At 51.9% G+C, this 12,029-nt stretch overlaps 2 non-coding genes across 2 annotated transcripts; both read left to right on the forward strand.

Moving 5' to 3' along the window:
- The first annotated feature begins 10,927 nt into the window (after positions 1 to 10,927).
- Positions 10,928 to 11,001, forward strand: trnat-ugu (transfer RNA threonine (anticodon UGU)). Its single transcript has one exon. It is a non-coding gene; the product is annotated as a tRNA-Thr (tRNA).
- Positions 11,002 to 11,650: 649 nt separating this feature from the next.
- On the forward strand, positions 11,651 to 11,724 carry trnat-cgu (transfer RNA threonine (anticodon CGU)). Its single transcript has one exon. It is a non-coding gene; the product is annotated as a tRNA-Thr (tRNA).
- The last annotated feature ends 305 nt before the right edge of the window (positions 11,725 to 12,029 follow it).

Consider the following 12,029-nt stretch of genomic DNA (forward strand, 5'->3'; position numbering starts at 1 on the left):
TACAAAGTCTGCCAAAAACTAAGTCCACAAAAAAGCGTGTCGGACAAATCTCCGACGGCACCCCACCACTGAACCCCCCGCGATTGGACCTCCAGTCGCGGGGGTCCTCGGACCCGAGGCCGACAGGGTTGACCGAAATCGGCATGACCGCGAAAGCCGAAGACCCTGGAGAAACGCGAACTCCCGAAAAAGTGTCATTTTGGGGTAAAACACACACTTTTGGACCTCCAGGCACTACATTGAGCTCATTTATGCCCACCAAGTCGCACCCTCCCGGACTCGGCCGGTTCGGCAGAGGGCCTGGTTCTAACACCCTCTCCCGAAAAATACTTAGTCATTTTTTCAACAAAAAATTTTTCTGCACCACTTTTTGGACCTCCAGGCACTACATTGAGCTCATTTATGCCCACCAGGGTGCACCCTCTCGGCCTCAGCCGGTTCGACAGAGGGCCTGGTTCTTACACCCTCTCCCGAAAATTACTTAGTCATTTTTTCAACCAAAAAATTTTTCTGCACCACTTTTTGGACCTCCAGGCACTACATTGAGCTCATTTATGCCCACCAGGGTGCACCCTCTCGGCCTCAGCCGGTTCGACAGAGGGCCTGGTTCTTACACCCTCTCCCGAAAATTACTTAGTCATTTTTTCAACCAAAAAATTTTTCTGCACCACTTTTTGGACCTCCAGGCACTACATTGAGCTCATTTATGCCCACCAGGGTGCACCCTCTCGGCCTCAGCCGGTTCGACAGAGGGCCTGGTTCTTACACCCTCTCCCGAAAATTACTTAGTCATTTTTTCAACCAAAAAATTTTTTGCACCACTTTTTGGACCTCCAGGCACTACATTGAGCTCATTTATGCCCACCAGGGTGCACCCTCTCGGCCTCGGCCGGTTCGACAGAGGGCCTGGTTCTTACACCCTCTCCCGAAAATTACTTAGTCATTTTTTCAACCAAAAAATTTTTTGCACCACTTTTTGGACCTCTGGGCACTACATTGAGCTCATTTATGCCCACCAGGGTGCACCCTCTCGGCCTCGGCCGGTTCGACAGAGGGCCTGGTTCTTACACCCTCTCCCGAAAATTACTTAGTCATTTTTTCAACCAAAAAATTTTTTGCACCACTTTTTGGACCTCCAGGCACTACATTGAGCTCATTTATGCCCACCAGGGTGCACCCTCTCGGCCTCAGCCGGTTCGACAGAGGGCCTGGTTCTTACACCCTCTCCCGAAAATTACTTTGTCATTTTTTCAACCAAAAAATTTTTTGCACCACTTTTTGGACCTCCAGGCACTACATAGAGCTGATTTATGCCCACCAGGGTGCACCCTCTCGGCCTCAGCCGGTTCAACAGAGGGCCTGGTTCTTACACCCTCTCCCGAAAATTACTTAGTCATTTTTTCACACTTTTTGATCATTCTTCCAGGCCCTTTGTGTTATGTATCATGCCCACAGGTGTCACACACCTCGGCTTATGACACTGACACTGTCCCCATCACACTTACTGGTTCTTTGTGCACCTCCAGGGGCCTGGGGCAAGTTGTCAATGCGGTGACACACACACCCTCCTCGGATACATTCACTGAAACAGACAACCTATGACAACAGATCATCCAGAATGCATTGACTTAGTCATTTTTTGACACTTTTGATCATTCTTCCAGGCCCTTTGTGTTATGTATCATGCCCACAGGTGTCATACACCTCGGCATATGACACTGACACTGTCCCCATCACAATTACTGGTTCTTTAAGCACTTCCAGGGGCCTGGGGGCAAGTTGTCCATACCCAGGCAGGTGTCACCCACCCCGGCTTATGACAATGACTTTGTTCCCATCACACTCACTGGTTCTTTAAGCACTTCCAGGGGCCTGGGGGCAAGTTGTCCATGCCCAGGCAGGTGTCACTCACCCCGGCTTATGACAATGACTTTGTTCCCATCACACTCACTGGTTCTTTAAGCACTTCCAGGGGCCTGGGGGCAAGTTGTCCATGCCCAGGCAGGTGTCACTCACCCCGGCTTATGACAATGACTTTGTTCCCATCACACTCACTGGTTCTTTAAGCACTTCCAGGGGCCTGGGGGCAAGTTGTCCATACCCAGGCAGGTGTCACCCACCACGGCTTATGACAATGACTTTGTTCCCATCACACTCACTGGTTCTTTAAGCACTTCCAGGGGCCTGGGGGCAAGTTGTCCGTGCCCAGGCAGGTGTCACTCACCCCGGCTTATGACAATGACTTTGTTCCCATCACACTCACTGGTTCTTTAAGCACTTCCAGGGGCCTGGGGGCAAGTTGTCCATGCCCAGGCAGGTGTCACTCACCCCGGCTTATGACAATGACTTTGTTCCCATCACACTCACTGGTTCTTTAAGCACTTCCAGGGGCCTGGGGGCAAGTTGTCCATGCCCAGGCAGGTGTCACTCACCCCGGCTTATGACAATGACTTTGTTCCCATCACACTCACTGGTTCTTTAAGCACTTCCAGGGGCCTGGGGGCAAGTTGTCCATACCCAGGCAGGTGTCACCCACCACGGCTTATGACAATGACTTTGTTCCCATCACACTCACTGGTTCTTTAAGCACTTCCAGGGGCCTGGGGGCAAGTTGTCCATACCCAGGCAGGTGTCACCCACCACGGCTTATGACAATGACTTTGTTCCCATCACACTCACTGGTTCTTTAAGCACTTCCAGGGGCCTGGGGGCAAGTTGTCCGTGCCCAGGCAGGTGTCACTCACCCCGGCTTATGACAATGACTTTGTTCCCATCACACTCACTGGTTCTTTAAGCACTTCCAGGGGCCTGGGGGCAAGTTGTCCATGCCCAGGCAGGTGTCACCCACCACGGCTTATGACAATGACTTTGTTCCCATCACACTCACTGGTTCTTTAAGCACTTCCAGGGGCCTGGGGGCAAGTTGTCCATGCCCAGGAAGGTGTCACCCACCACGGCTTATGACAATGACTTTGTTCCCATCACACTCACTGGTTCTTTAAGCACTTCCAGGGGCCTGGGGGCAAGTTGTCCATGCCCAGGAAGGTGTCACTCACCCCGGCTTATGACAATGACACTCCACCCTTCATACTTACCTATTGTATCAGCACATCCAGGGGCCTGGGGCATGTTGTCCATACCCAGGCAGGTGTCACTCACCCCGGCTTATGACAATGACTTTGTTCCCATCACACTCACTGGTTCTTTGTGCACTTCCAGGGGCCTGGGGGCAAGTTGTCCATGCCCAGGCAGGTGTCACTCACCCCGGCTTATGACAATGACTTTGTTCCTATCACACTCACTGGTTATTTGTGCACTTCCAGGGGCCTGGGGGCAAGTTGTCCATACCCAGGAAGGTGTCACTCACCCCGGCTTATGACAATGACTTTGTTCCCATCACACTCACTGGTTCTTTAAGCACATCCAGGGGCCTGGGGGCAAGTTGTCCATGCCCAGGCAGGTGTCACTCACCCCGGCTTATGACAATGACTTTGTTCCCATCACACTCACTGGTTCTTTGTGCACTTCCAGGGGCCTGGGGGCAAGTTGTCCATGCCCAGGCAGGTGTCACTCACCCCGGCTTATGACAATGACTTTGTTCCCATCACACTCACTGGTTCTTTGTGCACTTCCAGGGGCCTGGGGGCAAGTTGTCCATACCCAGGCAGGTGTCACCCACCCCGGCTTACAACAATGACTCTGTGCCCATCACACTTACTGGTTCTTTGTGCACTTCCAGGGGCCTGGGGGCAAGTTGTCCATACCCAGGCAGGTGTCACCCACCACGGCTTATGACAATGACTTTGTTCCCATCACACTTACTGGTTCTTTGTGCACTTCCAGGGGCCTGGGGGCAAGTTGTCCATACCCAGGCAGGTGTCACTCACCCCGGCTTATGACAATGACACTGTACCCATCACACTTACTGTTTGTTTGTGCACCTCCAGGGGCCTGGGGCAAGTTGTCCATGCCCAGGCAGGTGTCACTCACCCCAGCTTATGACACTGACTCTGTCCCCTTCATACTTACCTGTTGTATCAGCTCATCCAGGGGCCTGGGGCATGTTGTCCATGCCCAGGCAGGTGTCACTCACCACGGCTTATGACACTGACTCTGTCCCCTTCATACTTACCTGTTGTATCAGCTCATCCAGGGGGCCTGGGGCATGTTGTCCATGCCCAGGCAGGTGTCACTCACCCCGGCTTATGACACTGACTCTGTCCCCTTCATACTTACCTGTTGTATCAGCTCATCCAGGGGCCTGGGGCATGTTGTCCATGCCCAGGCAGGTGTCACTCACCACGGCTTATGACACTGACTCTGTCCCCTTCATACTTACCTGTTGTATCAGCTCATCCAGGGGGCCTGGGGCATGTTGTCCATGCCCAGGCAGGTGTCACTCACCCCGGCTTATGACACTGACTCTGTCCCCTTCATACTTACCTGTTGTATCAGCTCATCCAGGGGCCTGGGGCATGTTGTCCATGCCCAGGCAGGTGTCACTCACCACGGCTAATGACACTGACTCTGTTCCCTTCATACTTACCTGTTGTATCAGCTCATCCAGGGGGCCTGGGGCATGTTGTCCATGCCCAGGCAGGTGTCACTCACCCCGGCTTATGACAATGACTCTGTCCCCTTCATACTTACCTGTTGTATCAGCTCATCCAGGGGCCTGGGGCATGTTGTCCATGCCCAGGCAGGTGTCACTCACCCCGGCTTATAACAATGACTCTGTACCCATCACACTTAATGGTTCTTTAAGCACTTCCAGGGGCCTGGGGCATGTTGTCCATGCCCAGGCAGGTGTCACTCACCCCGGCTTATGACAATGACTCTGTCCCCTTCATACTTACCTGTTGTATCAGCTCATCCAGGGGCCTGGGGCATGTTGTCCATGCCCAGGCAGGTGTCACTCACCCCGGCTTATAACAATGACTCTGTACCCATCACACTTAATGGTTCTTTAAGCACTTCCAGGGGCCTGGGGCATGTTGTCCATGCCCAGGCAGGTGTCACTCACCCCGGCTTATGACAATGACTCTGTCCCCTTCATACTTACCTGTTGTATCAGCACTTCCAGGGGCCTGGGGCAAGTTGTCCATGCCCAGGCAGGTGTCACTCACCCCGGCTTATGACAATGACTCTGTCCCCTTCATACTTACCTGTTGTATCAGCACTTCCAGGGGCCTGGGGCAAGTTGTCCATGCCCAGGCAGGTGTCACTCACCCCGGGTTATGACAATGACTCTGTACCCATCACACTTAATGGTTGTCTCAGCACTTCCAGGGGCCTGGGGCAAGTTGTCCATGCCCAGGCAGGTGTCACTCACCCCGGCTTAATACACTGACACACTACCCTTCATACTTACTTGTGGTATCAGCACCTCCAGGGGCCTGGGGCAAGTTGTCCATGCCCAAGCAGGTGTCACTCACCCCGGCTTATGACACTGTCACTGTACCATCACACTTACCGGTTCTTTAAGCACCTCCAGTGGCCTGGGGCATGTTGTCAATCCGGTGACAGACACCTTCCTCGGCTACAGTCACTGAATCAAACACCATATAACAACAAATCATCCAGACTGCATTGACTTAGTCATTATTTGCCACTTTTGGATCATACTTCCAGGCCCTTTGGGCTATTTTTCATGCCCAAATAGGTGTTTCACAGCTCGAATAAGGTCATTTACACTGTCTCCCCATTGAAATCAATTGAAACTGACCCTTTCCCCCATGGACATCAATTAAATCAGCACAAACATTTTCAGCATCACTATTTTGACATCCAGGAGGTACACGAAGCCAATTCATGCCCACCAAGGCTCACCCTCTCGGCTTCAGACGATTCGGCAGAGGGCCTGGTTCTTACACCCTCTCCCGAAAAATACTTAGTCGTTTTTTCAACAAAAAATTTTTCTGCATCACTTTTTGGACCTCCAGGCACTACATAGAGCTGATTTATGCCCACCAAGGCGCACCCTCTCGGCCTCAGCCGGTTGGGCGGAGGGCCTGGTTCTTACACCCTCTCCCGAAAAATACTTAGTCGTTTTTTCAACAAAAAATTTTTTGCATCACTTTTTGGACCTCCAGGCACTACATAGAGCTGATTTATGCCCACCAAGGCGCACCCTCTCGGCCTCAGCCGGTTGGGCGGAGGGCCTGGTTCTTACACCCTCTCCCGAAAAATACTTTGTCATTTTTTCACACTTTTTGATCATTCCTCCAGGCCCTTTGTGTTATGTATCATGCCCGCAGGTGTCACACACCTCGGCTAATGACACTGACACTGTCCCCATCACACTTACTGGTTCTTAGTGCACCTCCAGGGGCCTGGGGCAAGTTGTCCATGCCCAGGCAGGTGTCACTCATCCCGGCTTATGACAATGACTTTGTACCCATCACACTTAATGGTTCTTTAAGCACTTCCAGGGGCCTGGGGGCAAGTTGTCCATACCCAGGCAGGTGTCACTCACCCCGGCTTAATACACTGACACTCTACCCATCATACTTACCTGTGGTATCAGCACATCCAGGGGCCTGGGGCAAGTTGTCCATGCCCAGGCAGGTGTCACTTACCCCGGCTTAATACACTGACACACTACCCTTCATACTTACTTGTTGTATCAGCACCTCCAGGGGCCTGGGGCAAGTTGTCCATGCCCAGGCAGGTGTCACTCACCCCGGCTTAATACACTGACACACTACCCTTCATACTTACTTGTGGTATCAGCACCTCCAGGGGCCTGGGGCAAGTTGTCCATGCCCAGGCAGGTGTCACTCACCCCGGCTTAATACACTGACACTCTACCCATCATACTTACCTGTGGTATCAGCACATCCAGGGGCCTGGGGCAAGTTGTCCATGCCCAGGCAGGTGTCACTCACCCCGGCTTAATACACTGACACTCTACCCTTCATACTTACCTGTGGTATCAGCACATCCAGGGGCCTGGGGCAAGTTGTCCATGCCCAGGCAGGTGTCACTCACCCCGGCTTAATACACTGACACTCTGCCCATCACACTTACCGGTTCTTTAAGCACCTCCAGGGGCCTGGGGCAAGTTGTCCATGCCCAGGCAGGTGTCACTCTCCCCGGCTTAATACACTGACACTCTGCCCATCACACTTACCGGTTCTTTAAGCACCTCCAGGGGCCTGGGGCATGTTGTCCATGCCCAGGCAGGTGTCACTCACCCCGGCTTAATACACTAACACACTACCCTTCATACTTACCTGTTGTATCAGCACCTCCAGGGGCCTGGGGCAAGTTGTCCATGCCCAGGCAGGTGTCACTCACCCCGGCTTAATACACTGACACTCTACCCATCATACTTACCTGTGGTATCAGCACATCCAGGGGCCTGGGGCAAGTTGTCCATGCCCAGGCAGGTGTCACTCACCCCGGCTTATAACAATGACTCTGTACCCATCACACTTAATGGTTCTTTAAGCACTTCCAGGGGCCTGGGGCATGTTGTCCATGCCCAGGCAGGTGTCACTCACCCCGGCTTATGACAATGACTCTGTCCCCTTCATACTTACCTGTTGTATCAGCACTTCCAGGGGCCTGGGGCAAGTTGTCCATGCCCAGGCAGGTGTCACTCACCCCGGCTTAATACACTGACACTCTGCCCATCACACTTACCGGTTCTTTAAGCACCTCCAGGGGCCTGGGGCAAGTTGTCCATGCCCAGGCAGGTGTCACTCTCCCCGGCTTAATACACTGACACTCTGCCCATCACACTTACCGGTTCTTTAAGCACCTCCAGGGGCCTGGGGCATGTTGTCCATGCCCAGGCAGGTGTCACTCACCCCGGCTTAATACACTAACACACTACCCTTCATACTTACCTGTTGTATCAGCACCTCCAGGGGCCTGGGGCAAGTTGTCCATGCCCAGGCAGGTGTCACTCACCCCGGCTTAATACACTGACACTCTACCCATCATACTTACCTGTGGTATCAGCACATCCAGGGGCCTGGGGCAAGTTGTCCATGCCCAGGCAGGTGTCACTCACCCCGGCTTATAACAATGACTCTGTACCCATCACACTTAATGGTTCTTTAAGCACTTCCAGGGGCCTGGGGCATGTTGTCCATGCCCAGGCAGGTGTCACTCACCCCGGCTTATGACAATGACTCTGTCCCCTTCATACTTACCTGTTGTATCAGCACTTCCAGGGGCCTGGGGCAAGTTGTCCATGCCCAGGCAGGTGTCACTCACCCCGGCTTAATACACTGACACTCTGCCCATCACACTTACCGGTTCTTTAAGCACCTCCAGGGGCCTGGGGCAAGTTGTCCATGCCCAGGCAGGTGTCACTCTCCCCGGCTTAATACACTGACACTCTGCCCATCACACTTACCGGTTCTTTAAGCACCTCCAGGGGCCTGGGGCAAGTTGTCCATGCCCAGGCAGGTGTCACTCTCCCCGGCTTAATACACTGACACTCTGCCCATCACACTTACCGGTTCTTTAAGCACCTCCAGGGGCCTGGGGCATGTTGTCCATGCCCAGGCAGGTGTCACTCACCCTGGCTTAATACACTGACACACTACCCTTCATACTTACCTGTTGTATCAGCACATCCAGGGGCCTGGGGGCAAGTTGACCATGCCCAGGCAGGTGTCACACACCCCGGCTTATGACACTGTCACTGTCCCCGTCACACTTACCTGCTGTTGAAGCACCTTCGAACTCTCCAGCCCAGGTGGCCCGTGGTCCGGAGATAGGATCCCGTGAAAAACCGATTCTTCCGCCGGCCATATCTCCCGAAGGGGACCACCTATGGGCTCGGGGTTGGTCTCGTTGGAAAGTCCGCAGCAAGACCTTTCCAACGAGCCCGGCCACACGTTCCTGGGTGGTTCCTTCCCGGATACAGCGGCTCTGGACCGCCCGACGTCCCACGGACGTTTCTCCCGGACCGGACACAGCACAGACTCCGGGTTGGTCGCGTTCGAACCGGCCTTCTGAGTCCTTTCAGTCGAGCCAACCCCCACCTCCCTACTCCGTTGTCGCGCGGAGCGGCGGCCGCTCCAGCCTTCAGGTGGACGTGACGGATTACGTTTGGGGCTCTACCTCCCGAACCGGACCGACCCCGGACCCCGTTACAGGCTCATCCGACGCGGCTCGAAGGGACCCTTCGATTGAGCCCTGGACCGTCTCTGTAGTCCTCCGGGTCTCAGAGATACGGGCCTTGGATTACACCCTCTCCGGAAAACGACTCTTTCGACGGCCGTATCTCCGGAACGGAGAGGCCCCGGGACACCAAATTCGGGGCCCTTACACATCTCGACGAGCCCTTTCCAACGACACCGGCCCCGACCCTCTAGCCCCTCGGGGGCCCGAGATAGCATTTTGCACATTTGAGCCTCTAGCTCCAGAACCGGAAGTGCCACCGGGTAGAGACCGGCCTCATTCGAAAGGCACGCCCGAGACCTTTCCAACGAGCCCGGCCTCGTCTCTCTAGCCCACCGGGTCCCCGAGATATCGTACGACGCGACCTCCGCGTCCAAAGGGCTGTCGCCCGTGTCAACATGGCCGTCCAAGTTGGCCGCAATTAAACATTGTTTCAACGGCGTATATCCTAACCCTAACTCATCCCTATATCCTAACCCTAACCTAACCGGCATGAGCATGGTGGTTTTCATCCCTATATCCCAACCCTAACCTTATCCCTAACCCTACTATCCCTATATCCTAACATAACCCAATTATTATTTTTTTTCTTTTCTTCTATATTCTCCTTCTTTCTTTTGAATGTGGTCTAAATGATCATATATTTCTATTTACTACAACCACATCCACACCAACCCCTAACCCTAACCTTAATTACCTTTAGAGTAATATCCACACTAGCCCCTAAACCTAACCTTAATTACCCTTAGAGCAATACCCACATCAGCTCCTAAACCTAACCTGGGGTACCCTTACAATAATACCCCCTTTGGGATGTATTTATTTTATTTTATTTTATTTTATTTTATTTTATTTTACTAAGAGCTGTGATTGTGTCCCTTTCCCGCTCTTGGGTGGGTTCTTAGTGGTCAGTTGAGGGAAGGACTGTGCACAACCAGGCCTGGGCCCTTTATTGGACCCAGGCCTTGGATTTTACATTTTCCTATCCCACACACAACAATGCTCATAATGTGGGCTCTGTGGCACAATGGATAGCGCATTGGACTTCTAAATTTCAAAATGTGGCCGTTCAAAGGTTGTGGGTTCAAGTCCCAACAGAGTCACTGCCTTAGTCATTTTGCTAAGCACACTTGACCATCGAACAAGTCTATCTGACCACCAAAACTCTTTTCTCAAACAAACACTTTCATCCTCTCAATAGCATGGCCTATTCCTTGATCTGATGACCTCCCATGGAGACTTTGCAGCAGAAGGTGCTGTGGCTCAGTTGGTTAAAGTGCCTGTTTAGTAAAGAGGAGGTCATTGGTTCAAATCCCAGCGGTGCCTTTGTAGTGTGTTGTGGCCACTGAGTCTCTAAGATGTAAATGGCACTTCGTAGGAGGGCCAATTGGTTTGAGGCACTTGCTGACCTCATAGAGACTTGGTGGTGGCACCACTGGAAAGAACACCCTCCAAAATGGGGGGGTAGGGCTTGCTTTCATGCCTCTGCCACCTTCCTGGCAAAAGTTATGGCAATCCGGCATGAGCATGGTGGTTTTCATCCCTATATCCCTAACCCTAACTATAACCACTAACCTAACCGTTGGATTTCTAGTTTGCCAAATTTGGCCATTCAAATGTTGTGGGTTCCAGTTGCAGCATTCGTCATTTTGCTGAGCACACTTGTCCAAAAACGACAAGGCTATCTGACCACCAAAACTCTGTTCTCAAACAAATATTTTCATGTTGTCAATAGCATGGCCTATTCATTGATCTGATGACCTCCCACGGAGACTTGGTAGCAAAAGGTGCTGTGGCTTAGTTGGTTAAAGTGCCTGCCTTGTAAACAGGAGATCCTGGGTTCAAATCCCAGCAGTGCCTTTGTAGTGTGTCGTGCACCTCAGGAACTTAGACGTTTAGAAATGTGTGCTTTTCTAAAAGCCAACAAAAAAGGTTATTCAAGTAAATTTGCTGCACTTATCAAGGGTACAAGCCAATCCTGTTCACAAATCTTTCCTTGGCTATATTTTGATGATACTCTGACATGCTAAAGCACTTTTCCAACAGGGTACTGTGGCTTAGCTGGTCAAGGTATATTTCTTATAAACAAGATATCCTGGTTTCAAATCTTAGCAGTGCTTATCTGACAGTGACTGTGCTATCTGGCCCCTCCTGAGGATAGGAGGTCCTGACACCTCCTATTGAAAGTGTGTTCAATTCTTAATTCTAGGGAAGTTGATTTCCTTACTACAGCAAGTGTAACCTCAGAGTGTTGGAGACACAACATGACGTGCTCTGTGGCGCAATGGATAGCACGTTGGACTTCTATATTGCAAAATGTGGCCATTCAAAGATTGAGGGTTCAAGTCCCAACAGAGTCACTTCCTTAGTCATTTTGCTAAGCACACTTGGCCAACGAACAAGTCTATCTGACCACCAAAACTCTTTTCTCAAACAAACACATTCATGCTCTCAATAGCATGGCTTGTTCATTGATCTGATGACCTCCCATGGAGACTTTGCAGCAGAAGGTGCTGTGGCTTAGTTGGTTAAAATGCCTGCCTCGTAAACAGGAGATTCTGGGTTCAAATCCCAGCAGTGCCTTTGTAGTGTGTTGTGGCTGCCAAGTCTCTAAGATGTAAACGGCACTTTGTAGGAGGGCCATTTGGGTTGAGGCACTTGCTGACCTCATAGAAACTTGGCGGTGGTACTGCTGGAAAGAGCCCCCTTGCAAATGGGGGGGTAGAGCTTGCTTTCATGCCTCTATCACCTTCCTGGCAAAAGTTATGGCAATCTGGCATGAGCATGGTGGTTTTCATCCCTATATCCTAACCCTAACCTAACCCTAACCCTAACCTGCCTTTGTAGTGTGTTGTGGCTGCTGAGTCTCTAAAATTTAAACGGCACTT

Source organism: Myxocyprinus asiaticus, unplaced genomic scaffold (genome assembly GCF_019703515.2).
Source record: "Myxocyprinus asiaticus isolate MX2 ecotype Aquarium Trade unplaced genomic scaffold, UBuf_Myxa_2 HiC_scaffold_83, whole genome shotgun sequence".
NCBI classification, from domain to species: domain Eukaryota; kingdom Metazoa; phylum Chordata; class Actinopteri; order Cypriniformes; family Catostomidae; genus Myxocyprinus; species Myxocyprinus asiaticus.